Source organism: Hylobates moloch, unplaced genomic scaffold, assembly GCF_009828535.3.
Source record: "Hylobates moloch isolate HMO894 unplaced genomic scaffold, HMol_V3 SCAFFOLD_23, whole genome shotgun sequence".
NCBI classification, from domain to species: Eukaryota; Metazoa; Chordata; class Mammalia; order Primates; family Hylobatidae; genus Hylobates; species Hylobates moloch.
Window position 1 is genome coordinate 815,571 of NW_026652298.1, and position 14,892 is coordinate 830,462.

The window sequence follows — 14,892 nt, forward strand, 5'->3', positions numbered from 1 at the left end:
GAAAACAGGCACTGTTTTCCTCCATGGGCTTGCTGAAGAAAATGTGAAACATTGATTGAGAGCTACTTGTTAATTCACACTAGGGAACCATGTAGATTACTTAATTTTGAAAATTACAATGTAAACAAAACCAATGCCATAAAGGAGTTCAAGGGCCCTACATCAAAATAATATTTTGTTCATTTACTTTGACAAGTGTGGTTCATATACTCAAGTGTTACTTATGAGTATATTGCATTTGAATTAACATAGTGCATTTCATCAAAATAATAAAATCTTAGTGACATAATAACTTATAAAGAGAGTTCATCACATTTTTCTGATACAGATATTTTAAATAATCTGTATACATTTATGAGTGCATTAACGTTACAACATTTCTCAGTCTCTGTCTCTTCTCTCTCTTCATCTCACTTTTTCTCACACACACTGAGAACTAAAAGTAAATTTAACAATTTTACTGCCTTTTCCGAAACTCAGAGATTATTAAAACTGATTGTGTGGTTGATAATTCATATATTGCTGTATTAGTCTGATTTTACACTGCTATAAAGATACTATCTGAGACTGGGTAATTTATAAACAAAGAGGTTTGATTGACTCACAGTTCCACATGGCTGGGGAGGCCTCGGGAAACCTAGACTCATGCTCCAAAATGAAAGGAAAGCAGGCAGCTTCTTACATGGCAGCAGGAGACAGAGAAGTGCTTCGAAGGGGAACTTCCAAACACTTTTAAAACCATCAGCTCTCCTGAGAAGTCCCTCACTATCATAAGAACCACATGGGAGAAACCACACCCATGATCCAATCACCTTGACACCTGGGGATTACAATTCTGATTACAATTCAAGATGAGATTTGGGTGGGAAAACAGCCAAACCATATCAACTGCTATATTGTTAGTCTGCATTCTTCCTATTCAAAAGCAGTTTCTATGTTTATGGTTGCATAGCAAATAGAATATTGTGACTGATTTTTAAACAAAATTAAATGTGTTAAAATTATGAGCCTAGTAAATTATATAGTCTAATATTATGAATGAAGCAAGAAACGGGGAGATGGGAATATTATTAGGTTGGTGCAAAAATAATTGAGGTTTTGCCATTAAAAGTAACAGCAAAAACCACAACTACTTTTGCACCAACCTAATAGCATATTGATATTGAGGAAGGCAGAGATGTAAGGGTTCATCATTTTTAAAATTCTATCTTTTTAAAGCTTACATTTCATAAAATGGATTAATTTTGCGGCTAGATCAGAGTTCAATTTTTTATATTAATTTTGTATATATTCAGAGAAAGAGCACAGAAATGTTATTTTTAAAACTATTATTATGTAAACTTTATCCTAGTTATCAAAATGCTAGACTACACAATAAAAATTAGCTGGAAAATGAAAGCAATTATAAATTATGTTAAATATATCCATGTCTAAATAGAGAAAAATGCCAATTTATGCATATCTATATTGTGACATATCATGGTAATTATTTTAAAAAGAGATTTCTAAAATAAATTATATCAGTACTACTTCAGTTCACTTTTGTGAGTAGATTTAGTTTATAATTATAAACAACATAAAGGATGCCAAGATGCTTTTCTGCTGTTTTCTTTAAGTAATTTCACAATTTCAAGTCTTACATTTAATACATTTTGAGTTGATTTTTATATATTGTTTGAGAAATGAGTTCAATTTCATTCTTCTGTATGTAAATACCAAGTTTTCTTATCACCTATTATTGAAGACACTATCCTTCCCCATTGTGCTTTCTTGGCACCTTTGTTGAAGATCAATTTATAGTAAATGTAAAGACTTATTTTTGGACTTTCTGTTCAGTTCTATTGCTCTATGTGTGTGTATTTATGCTAGTACCATACTGTTTTGATTACTGTGGCTTTGTAGCACATTTTGAAATCAGGTGGTGTGATGCCTCCACCTGAGGCATTTTGATCAAGATTGCATTGCCTATTTAGGGTCTTTTCTGTATGAAGTTTAGGATTTTTTTTTTTTCGTTTTTTTCCTTTTTTTCTTATTTATTTTATTTTATTTTATTATTATTATACTTTAAGTTTTAGGGTACACGTGCACAATGTGCAGGTTTGTTGCATATGTATACATGTGCCATGTTGGTGTGCTGCACCCATTAACTAGTCATTTAGCATTAGGTATATCTCCTAATGCTATCCCTCCCCCCTCCCCTACCCCACAACAGTCCCTGGAGTGTGATGCTCCCCTTCCTGTGTCCATGAATTCTCATTGTTCAACTCCCACCTATGAGTGAGAACGTGCAGTGTTTGGTTTTCTGTCCTTGTGATAGTTTACTGAGAATGATGATTTCCAGTTTCATCCATGTCCCTACAAAGGACATGAACTCATCATTTTTTATGGCTGCATAGTATTCCATGGTGTATATGTGCCACATTTTCTTAATCCAGTTTGTCATTGTTGGACATTTGGGTTGGTTCCAAGACTTTGCTATTGTGAATAGTGCTGCAATAAACATACGTGTGCATGTGTCTTTATAGCAGCATGATTTATAGTCCTTTGGGTATATACCCAGGAATGGGATGGCTGGATCAAATGGTATTTCTAGTTCTAGATCCCTGAGGAATCGCCACACTGACTTCCACAATGATTGAAGTAGTTTACAGTCCCACCAACAGTGTAAAAGTGTTCCTATTTCTCCACATCCTCTCTAGCACCTGTCGTTTCCTGACTTTTTAATGATGGCCATTCTAACGGGTGTGAGATGCTATCTCATTGTGGTTTTGATTTGCATTTCTCTGATGGCCAGTGATGATGAGCATTTTTTCACGTGTCTTTTGGCTGCATAAATGTCTTCTTTTGAGAAGTGTCTGTTCATGTCCTTCGCCCACTTTTTGATGGGATTTTTTTTTTTTCTTGTAAATTTGTTTGAGTTCATTGTAGATTCTGGATATTAGCCCTTTGTCAGATGAGTAGGTTGCAAAAATTTTCTCCCATTCTGTAGGTTGTCTGTTCACTCTGATGGTAGTTTCTTTTGCTGTGCAGAAGCTCTTTAGTTTAATTAGATCCCATTTGTCAATGTTGGCTTTTGTTGCCATTGCTTTTGGTGTTTTAGACATGAAGTCCTTGCCCACGCCTATGTCCTGAATGGTATTGCCTAGGTTTTCTTCTAGGGTTTTCATGGTTTTAGGTCTAATATTTAAGTCTTTAATCCATCTTGAATTAATTTTTGTATAAGGTGTAAGGAAGGGATCCAGTTTCAGCTTTCTACGTATGCCTAGCAAGTTTTCCCAGCACCATTTATTAAATAGGAAACCCTTTCCCCATTGCATGTTTTTGTCAGATTTGTCAAAGATCAGGTAGTTGTAGATATGCAGCGTTATTTCTGAGGGTTCTGTTCTGTTCCATTGATCTCTATCTCTGTTTTGGTACCAATACCATGCTGTTTTGGTTACTGTAGCCTTGTAGTATAGTTTGAAGTCAGGTAGCGTGATGCCTCCAGCTTTGTTCTTTTGGCTTAGGATTGACTTGGCGATGCAGGCTCTTTTTTGGTTCCATGTGGGCTTAAAAGTAGTTTTTTCCAATTCTGGGAAGAAAGTCCTTGGTAGCTTGATGGGGATGGCATTGAATCTATAAATGACCTTGGGCAGTATAGCCATTTTCACGATATTGATTCTTCCAACCCATGAGCGTGAAATGTTCTTCCATTTGTTTGTATCCTCTTTGATTTCATTGAGCAGTGGTTTGTAGTTCTCCTTGAAGAGGTCCTTCACATCCCTTGTAAGTTACATTCCTAGGTATTTTATTCTCTTTGAAGCAATTGTGAATGGGAGTTCACTCATGATTTGGCTCTCTGTTTGTCTGTTATTGGTGTATAAGAATGCATGTGATTTTTGTACACTGATTTTGTATCCTGAGACTTTGCTGAAGTTGCTTATCAGCTTAAGGAGATTTTGGGCTGAGACGATGGGGTTTTCTAGATATACAATTATGTCATCTGCAAACAGGGACAATTTGACTTCCTCTTTTTCTAATTGAATACCCTTTATTTCCTTCTCCTGCCTGATTGCCCTGGCCAGAACTTCTAACACTATGTTGAATAGGAGTGGTGAGAGAGGGCATCCCTGTCTTGTGCCAGTTTTCAAAGGGAATGCTTCCAGTTTTTGCCCATTCAGTATGATATTGGCTGTGGGTTTGTCATAGATAGCTCTTATTAATTTGAGATATGTCCAATCAATACCTAATTTATTGAGAGTTTTTAGCATGAAGGGTTTTTGAATTTTGTCAAAGGCCTTTTCTGCATCTATTGAGATAATCATGTGGTTTTTGTGTTTGGTTCTGCTTATATGCCGGATTACATTTATTGATTTGTGTATTTTGAACCAGCCTTGCATCCCAGGGATGAAGCCCACTTGATCATGGTGGATAAGTTTTTTGATGTGCTGCTGGATTCGGTTTGCCAGTATTTTATTGAGGATTTTTGCATCAATATTCATCAAGGATATTGGTCTGAAATTCTGTTTTTTGTTTGTGTCTCTGCCCGGCTTTGGTATCAGGATGATGCTGGCTTCATAAAATGAGTTAGGGAGGATTCCCTCTTTTTCTATTGATTGGAATAATTTCAGAAGTAATGGTACGAGCTCCTCCTTGTAGCTCTGGTAGAATTCGGCTGTGAATCCATCTGGTCCTGGACTCTTTTTGGTTGGTAAGTTATTGATTATTGCCACAATTTCGGAGCCTGTTATTGGTCTATTCAGGGATTCAACTTCCTACCGGTTTAGTCTTGGGAGGGTGTATGTGTCATGGAATTTATCCATTTCTTCTAGATTTTCTAGTTTATTTGCATAGAGGTGTTTGTAGTATTCTGTGATGGTAGTTTGTATTTCTGTGGGATTGGTGGTTATATCCCCTTTATCATTTTTTATTGCGTCTATTTGATTCTTCTCTCTTTTCTTTATTAATCTTGCTAGCTGTCTATCAATTTTGTTGATCTTTTCAAAAAACCAGCTCCTGGATTCATTAATTTTTTGAAGGGTTTTTTGTGTCTCTATTTCCTTCAGTTCTGCTCTGATTTTACTTATTTCTTGCCTTCTACTAGCTTTTGAATGTGTTTGCTCTTGCTTTTCTAGTTCTTTTAATTGTGATGTTAGGGTGTCAATTTTGGATCTTTCCTGCTTTCTCTTGTGGGCATTTAGTGCTGTAAATTTCCCTCTACACACTGCTTTGGATGTGTCTGAGAGATTCTGGTATGTTGTGTCTTTCTTCTCGTTGGTTTCAAAGAACATCTTTATTTCTGCCTTCATTTCATTATGTACCCAGTAGTCATTCAGGAGCAGGTTGTTCAGTTTCCATGTAGTTGAGTGGTTTTGAGTGATTTTCTTAATCCTGAGTTCTAGTTTGATTGCGCTGTGGTCTGAGAGAGAGTTTGTTATAATTTCTGTTTATTTACATTTGCTGAGGAGAGCTTTACTTCCAACTATGTGGTCAATTTTGGAACAGGTGTGGTGTGATGCTGAAAAAAATGTATATTCTGTTGATTTGGGGTGGAGAGTTCTGTAGATGTCTATTAGGTCCACTTGGTGCAGAGCTGAGTTCAATTCCTGGGTATCCTTGTTAACTTTCTCTCTCCTTGATCTGTCTAATGTTGACAGTGGGGTGTTAAAGTCTCCCATTATTATTGTGTGGGAGTCTAAGTCTCTTTGTAGGTCACTAAGGACTTGTTTTATGAATCTGGGTGCTCCTGTATTGGGTGCATATATATTTAGGATAGTTATCTCTTCTTGTTGAATTGATCCCTTTACCATTATGTAATGGCCTTCTTTGTCTCTTTTGATCTTTGTTGGTTTAAAGTCTGTTTTATAAGAGACTAGGATTGCAACCCCTGCCTTTTTTTGTTTTCCATTTGCTTGGTAGATCTTCCTCCATCCTTTTATTTTGAGCCTATGTGTGTCTCTGCTCATGAAATGGGTTTCCTGAATACAGCACACTGATGGGTCTTGATTCTTTATTCAATTTGCATGTCTGTGTCTTTTAATTCAGCATTTAGTCCATTTACATTTAAAGTTAATATTGTTATGTGTGAATTTGATCCTGTCACTATGATGTTAGCTGGTTATTTTGCTCTTTAGTTGATGCAGTTTCTTCCTAGCCTCAATGGTCTTTACAATTTGGCATGATTTTGCAGTGGTTGGTATCAATTTTTCCTTTCCATGTTTAGTGCTTCCTTCAGGAGCTCTTTTAGGGCAGTCCCAGTGGTGACAAAATCTCTCAGCATTTGTTTGTCTGTAAAGTATTTTATTTCTCCTTCACTTATGAAGCTTAGTTTGGCTGGATATGAAATTCTGGGTTGAAAATTCTTTAAGAATGTTGAATATTGGCCCCCACTCTCTTCTGGCTTGTAGAGTTTCTGCCAAGGGATCCACTGTTAGTCTGATGGGCTTCCCTTTGTGGGTAACCCGACCTTTCTCTCTCGCTGCTCTTAACATTTTTTCCTTCATTTCAACTTTGGTTAACCTGATAATTATGTGTCTTGAAGTTGCTCTTCTCAAGGAGTATCTTTGTGGCATTCTCTGTATTTCCTCAATCTGAATGTTGGCCTGCCTTGCTAAATTGGGGAAGTTCTGGATAATATCCTGCAGAGTGTTTTCCAACCTGGTTCCATTCTCCCCGTCACTTTCAGGTACACTGATTCGATGTAGATTTGGTCTTTTCACATAGTCCCATATTTCTTGGGGGCTTTGTTCATGTCTTTTTATTCCTTTTTTGCTAAACTTCCCTTCTCGCTTCATTTCATTCATTTCATCTTCCATCACTGATACCCTTTCTTCCAGTTGATCTCATGGGCTCCTCAGGCTTGTGCATTCTTCACGTAGTTCTCGAGTCTTGGCTTTCAGCTCCATCAGTTCCTTTAAGCACTTCTCTGTATTGGTTATTCTAGTTATCCATTCATCTAATTTTTTTTCAAAGTTTTTAACTTCTTTGCCATTGGTTTGAATTTCCTCCTGTAGCTCAGAGTAGTTTGATCATCTGAAGCTGTCTTCTCTCAACTCATCAAAGTCATTCTCAGTCCAGCTTTGTTCCATTGCTGGTGAGGAACTGTGCTCCTTTGGAGGAAGAGAGGTGCTCTGCTTTTTAGAGTTTCCAGTTTTTCTGTTCTGTTTTTTCCCCATCTTTGTGGTTTTGTCTACTTTTGGCCTTTGTTGGTGGTGATGTACAGATGGGTTTTTGGTGTGGATGTCCTTTCTGTTTGTTAGTTTTCTTTCAAACAGACAGGACTCTCAGCTGCAGGTCTGTTGGAGTTTGCTTCAGGTCCACTCCAGATGCTGTTTGCCTGGGTATCAGCAGCGGTGGCTGCAGAACAGCAGATTTTCATGAACCGTGAATGTTGCTGCCTGATCGTTCCTCTGGAAGTTTTGTCTCAGAGGAGTACCTGGCCATGTGAGGTGTCAGTCTGTCCCTACTGGGGGGTGTCTCCCAGTTAGTTGCTCGGCGGTCAGGGACCCACTTGAGGAGGCAGTCTGCCCATTCTCAGATCTCTAGCTGCGTGCTGGTAGAACCACTACTCTCTTCAAAGCTGTCAGACAGGGACATTTAAGTCTGCAGAGATTACTGCTGTCTTTCTGTTTGTCTGTGCCCTGCCCCTAGAGGTGGAGCCTACAGAGGCAGGCAGGCCTCCTTGAGCTGTAGTGGGCTCCACCCAGTTCGAGCTTCCTGACTGCTTTGTTTACCTAAGCAAGCCTGGGCAATGGCGGGCGCCCCTTCCCCAGCCTTGCTGCTACCTTGCAGTTTGATCTCAGACTGCTGTGCTAGCAATCAGCGACACTCCGTGGGCGTAGGACCCTCCGAGCCAGGTGCGGGACACAATCTCCTGGTGTGCTGTTTTTTAAGCCCGTCTGAAAAGGGCAGTATTAGGATGGGAGTGACCTTATTTCCCAGGTGCCATCTGTCACCCCTTTCTTTGACTAGGAAAGGGAACTCCCTGACCCCTTGTGCTTCCCGAGTGAGGCAATGCCTCGCCCTGCTTTGGCTCACGCACGGTGTGCTGCACCCACTGTCCTGTGCCCACTGTCTGGCACTCCCTAGTGAGATGAACCCAGTACCTCAGATGGAAATGCAGAAATCACTCATCTTCTGCATCGCTCATGCTGGGAGCTGTAGACCAGAGCTGTTCCTATTCAGCCATCTTTGAAATGACCAGGATTATTTTTTCTATTATTGTGAAAAGTGTCATTGAAATTACAATAGGAATTGCATTGATTCTGTAGATTGCTTTGGGTACTGTAGAGATTTTAACAATATTCTTCTAATATATGCATATAAAATATCTTTTCATTAATTTGTATCTTCTTTAATTTCTTTTATCAATATTTCATAGTTTGCAGTGTATAGGCCATTTACTTTCTTGGTTAGATTTATTCTTAGGTATTTTAGTGTTATTGTAAATAGAATTGCTTTCTTAATTTATTTTTTGGGTAGTTCATTGTTATTGTATTAAAATGCAACCAATTTTTGTATGTTAATTTTGATCTTGCAACTTTACTGAATTTGATTAGTTCTCATAGTTTTTTTTGGTAGAGTCTTCAGGGTTTTCTACATATAAGATCACGTCATCTGCAGAGATAATTTTACTTCTTCCTTTTTTGGCTTGGAGGCCTTCTTTTTTTTTTTCTTGTCTAATTGTTCTGAATTGAACTTTCAGAACTATGTTGAATAGAATTATTAAGAATTGGCTTCCTTGTCTTGTTTCTGATCTCAGAAGTAAAGTTTTTAGCTTTTCATTGTTGACTCTGCTAATAACTGTGGGCTTGTCATAAATGACCTTTATGATTTTGAGATACATTTCTTTTATACAAAATTTTTGAGAATTTTTATCATGAAAAGAATTTTGTCAGGGGAATCCAGCCAGGAACTCAGGCATTGGGTGGTTACTTTTTAAAGCTCTCAGTGAACAAATACTCTTGCCACCCACCAATCTCTGGTAGCCACTGAACCATGTGAAATGGTTTTTATAACTTTTACCCTTCAAGATCCCCCTGAATTTGCCAGCATCATGTTGACTTGGTAGTTGGTTAAAATAGGATGATAGGAGGCAGGGCCAAGATGGCCGACTAGAAGGAGTGGTGATCAGAGGCCCCCACTGCAAAGACCCAAAACAGTGTGTGAATCTGGCACTGGCAACTGAGGTATCCAGGTTCTGTCATTAGGACTGACTAGGCAGGTGTTATGACCAACAGAGAGGTAAGAAGAGCAGTGTGGTGTGGCACCCACCTGAAAGCCACAAGGGGCAAGGGAGCCCCCACCTCCACCCAAGAGAATCAGCAAGTGAGAGTGTTACTCAACCTGGGAAATCATGCTTTTTCCATGGAACTGTGTAACCCATGGATTGGAAAATCCCAATTTGGAGCCCACACTGCCCGGGCATTGGGCCCCAACCATGGAGCTGTGCAGATTCTCAAAACCCTCTTGGCTAGAATTGGCCAAAGCCTGCCTAGTTCCCTGTGGGAGGGGATGTGGAGGGTTGGAGGGGCAGGGGGGGTGGAGGTTGGGGGTGCTGCCATCACCACTGCTGCAGCTGCCTGTGTTGTAAGCCACAGGTTTGAGCTCCTTGAGGGAGGTGTGACAGCCAACACCATGGCTGCAGGGCTTCCCTGTAGGAACTCCAACTCCAGCTAGTGCTCAGTGACAGAACTCTGACTTCCCTGGGCCTGAGCCCATAGGGGGAGGGGTGGCCATAGTCTCCACAAATCAGCAGACTTAGTCTTTGAAATAAAAACAAACAAACTGAAAGCAACAACAACAGCATCAACAAAAAAAGTTCCCCTAAAAACCTCATCCAAGGGTCAGTAGGCTCAAAGATCAAAACTAAACAAACTCAAGAAAATAGTAAAGAATCTCCAAAAAATGCTGAAAACCCAAAAGGTCAGAGTGCCTCTTCCCCTCCAAATGATCACAACACATCTCCAGCAAGTGTGCAGAACTGGACAGAGGATAACATGGATGAATTGACAGAAGTAGATTTCAGAAGGTGGGTAATGATAAACTTAGCTGAGGTAAAAAAAAGCATGTTCTAACCCAATGCAAAGAAGCTAAGAATGATGATAAAAGGTTACTGGAGCTGTTAACTAGAATAACCAGTTTAGAGAGGAACATAAATGACCTGATGGAGCTGAAAAATGCTGTACAAGAACTTTCTGAAACATACACAAGTATCAACAGTCAAATCAGTCAAGAGAAACAAAGAGTGTCAGAGCTGGAAGACTACCTTGGTGAAATAAGGCAGGCAGACAAGATTAGAGAAAAAAGAATGAAAAGGAATGAACAAAACCTCCAAGAAATATGGAGAAAGACCAAACCTATGACTGATTGGAGTACCTGAAAGAGATGAAGAGAATAGACCCAAGTTGGAAAAACACACTTCAGGATATTATCCAGAAGAACGTCCCCAACCTAGCAACACAGGACAACACTGAAATTCAGGAAATACAGAGAACCCCACTAATATATTTCACAATAAGTTCAACTCCAAGACACATAATCAACAGATTCTCCAAGGTTGAAATGAAGGAAAAAATGTTAAGGGCAATCAGACAGAAAGGCCAAGTCACCTACAAAAAGAAGCCCATCAAACTAACAGTGGATCTCTCAGCAGAAACCCTAAAAGCCAGAAGAGAGTGGGGGCCAATATTCAGCACTCTTAAAGAAAAGAATTTTCAACCCAGAATACCATATCCAGCCAAACTAAGCTTCATAAACAAAGGAAAAATAAAATCCTTTTCAGACAAGCAAATGCTGACGGAATTTGTCACAACCAGTCCTGCCTTGCAAGAGCTCCTGAAGGAAGCACTAAATATGGAAAGAAAGAACCATTGTAAGCCACTGCAAAACATGAAAATAAAAAGATCAATGACACAATGAAGAAATGACATCAACGAGTGTACAAAATAACCAGCTAGCATCATAATAACAGGATCAAATTCACACAGGACAATATTAACCTTAAATTAAATGGGCTAACTGCCCCTATTAAAAGACACACACTGGCAAATTGGACAGAGTCAAGACCCATTGGTGTGCTGTATGCAGGAAATCCATCTCACATGCAAAGACACACATAGGCTCAAAACAAAGGGATGGAGGAAAATTTACCAAGCAAATGGAGAGGAGAAAAAAGCAGGGGTTGCAATCCTAGTCTCTGACAAAACAGCCTTTAAACCAATAAAGAAAAAGACAAAGAAAGACATTACATAATGGTAAAGGGATCAATTCAACAAGAAGAGCTAACTGTTCTAAATATATATGCACTCAATACAGGAGCACCCAGATTCATGAAACAAGTCCTTAGAGACCAACAAAGGGACTTAGACTCCCACGCAATAGTAGTGGGAGACTTTAACACCCCACTGTCAAGATTAGACAGATCAATGAGACAGAAAATTAACAAGGATATTCATGACTTGAACTCAGCTCTGGATCTAGTGGACCTAATAGATATCTACCTAACTCTCCACACCAAAACAACAGATTATACATTCTTAGTGCCACACGGCACTTACTTTAAAACTGATCACATAATTGGAAGTAAAACACTCCTCAGCAAATGCAAAAGAATGGAAATCATAGCAGTCTTTCAGATCACAGTGCAATCAAATTAGAACTCAGGATTAAGAAACTTCCTCAAAACCACACAACTAGGTGGAACCTGAACAACCTGCTCTTGAATGACTCCTGAGTATATAATGAAATTAAGGCAGTAATCTAGAAGTTCTTTGAAACCAATGAGAGCAAAGATACAATGTACCAGAGTTTCTGGGATGCAGCTAAAACAGTGTTAAGAGGGAAATTTATAGCATTAAATGCCCACATCAGAAAGCTAGAAAGATTTAAATCAGCACCCTACCATCACAATTAAAAGAACTAGAGAAGTGAGAGCAAACAAATCCAAAAGCTGGCAGAAGACAAGAAGTCACTAAGATCAGAGTGGAAGTGAAGGCGATAGAAACATGAAAAACCCTTCAAAAAATCAATGAGTCCAGGAGTTGTTTTTCTTAAAAAATTAATAAAATAGACCACTAGCTAGACTAATAAAGAATAAAAGAAAGAAGAATCAAATAGACACAATAAAATGATAAAGGGGATATCACCATTGACCCCACAGAAATTCAAACAACCATCAGAGAACACTATAAACACCTCTACATAAATAAACTAGAAAATCTAGAAGAAATGGATAAATTCATGGATGCACACACCCTTCCAAGAACAAATCAGGAAGTAGTCAAATCCCTGAATAGACCAGTTTCAAGTTCTGAAATTGAGACAGTAATAAATAGCCCACCAACCAAAAAAGCCCAAGACGAGACAGATTCACAGCCGAATTCTACAAGAGCTACAAACAGGAACTGGTACCATCCCTTCAGAAACCTTTCCAAACAATTGAAAAGGAGGGACTCCTTCCTAATTCATTTCGTGAGGCCAGTATCATCCTGATACCAAATCCTGGAAGAGACACAACAAAAAAAAGAAAACTTCAGGCCAATATCCCTGATGAACATCAATGGGAAAATCTTCAATAAAACACTGGAAAAACAAATCCAGCAGCATATCAAAAAGCTTATCAACCATGATCCAGTCGGCTTCATCCCTGGGGTGCAAGGCTTGTTCAATATACACAAATCAATAAATATAATCCATCACATATAGAGAACCAATCACAAAAACCACATGATTATCTCAATAGATACAGAAAAGGCCTTCAATAAAATTCAACCTCCCTTCATGATAAAAATTCAATAAACTTGATATTGATGGAACTTATCTCAAAATAATAAGAGCTATTTATGGCAAACCCACAGCCAATATCATACTAAATGGGAAAAAGCTGGAAGCATTCCCTTTGAAAACCAGCACAAGACAAGGATGCCCTCTCTCACCACTCCTATTCAACTTAGTATTGAAAGTTCTGGCTAGGGCAATCAGGCAAGAGAAAGAAATAAAGACTATTCAAATAGGAAGAGAGGAAGTCAGATTGTCTCTGTCTGCAGATCCTGTATTTAGAAAACCTCATTGTCTCAGGTCAAAAACTCACTAAGCTGATAAGCAACTTCTGCAATGTCTCAGGATACAAAATCAATGGGCAAAAATCACAAACATTCCTATACACCAACAATAAACAAGCAGAGGGCCAAATCATGAATGAACTGCCATTCACAATTGCTACAAACAGAACAAAATACCTAGAAATACAGCTAACAAGGGATGTGAAGGACCTCTTCAAAGAGAACTACAAACCACTTCTCAAGGAAATAATACAGGACATAGACAAATGGAAAAACATTCCATCCTCTTTGGTAGAAAGAATCAATATCATGAAAATGGCCATACTTGGCCAAAGTAATTAATAGATTAAATGCTATTCCCATCAAACTACAACGTCATTCTTCACAGAATTGGGAAAAACTAGTTTAAATTTCATATGGAACCAAAAAAGAACCCATATAGCCAAGACAATCCTAAGGAAAAACTAAAAGCTGGAGGTATCATGCTACCTGACTTCAAACTATACTACATGTCTACAATAAACAAAACAGCATGGTACTGGTACCAAAACTGATATATAGATCAATAGAACAGAATAGAGACCTCAGAATTAAGTTCACACATTTACAACCATCTGATTTTCTACAAACCTGACAAAAACAAGCAATAGGGAAAGGATTTTCTATTTAATAAATGGTGCTAGGAAAACTGGCTAACCATATGCAGAAAACTGCAAATGGACAACTTCCTTATGCCTTATACAAAAATTAACTCAAGATAGACTAAAGACTTAAATATAAAACCCCAAACCTTAAAAACCCTAGAAAAAAATCCTAGGCAATACCATTTAGGACATAGGCATGGGCAAAGATTTTTTGATTAAATCGGCAAAAGCAATTGCCGCAAAAGCTAAAATTGACAAATGGGATCTAATTAAACTAAAAAGCTTCTGCACAACAAAAGAAATTATCATCCGACCAAACAGGTGACCTATAGAAAGGGAGAAAATTTTTGCAATCTACACATCTGACAAAGGTCTAATATCTAGAATGTACAAGGAACTTAAATTTACAACAAAAAAAAACCCCATCAAAAAGTGGGCAAATAATATGAACAAACACTTCTCAAAACAAGAGGTTCATGTGGCCAAGAAAATACGAAAAAAAAAGCTCAACATCACTTATCACTAGAGAAATGCAAATCAAAACCACAATGAGATACCAACTCACGCCAGTCAGAATGGTGATTATTAAAAAATCAAGAAACAACAGGTGCTAGTGAGGCTGTGGAGAAATAGGAAAGATTTTACATTGTTGATGAGAATGTAAATTAGTTCAACCATTGTGGAAGACACTGTGATGATTCCTCAATGATCTAGAACCAGAAATACCATTTGAACCAAAAATCCCATTACTGAGTATATACCCAAAGGAATATAAATAATTCTATTATAAAGCTACATGCACACACATGTTTATTTCAGCACTATTCGCAATAGCAATACATGGAATCAACCTAAATGCCCATCAATGATAGACTGGATAAAGAAAATGTGGTACATATATACCATGAAATACTGTGCAGTCACAAAAAGGAATGAGATCATGTCCTTTGCAGGGACATGGATGAAGCTGGAAGCCATCATCTTCAGCGAACTAACACAAACACTGCATGTTCTCATTCATAAGTGGCAGTGGAACAATGAGAACACATGGACACAGGGAGGGGAGCAACACACTGGGTCCTATTGTTGGATTGGGGGGGAGTTGAGGGGAGAGAGAGCATCAGGACAAATAGCTAATGCATGCCGGACTTAAAACTTAGGTGACAGGTTGATAGGTGCAGCAAACCACTATGGCACACATATACCTA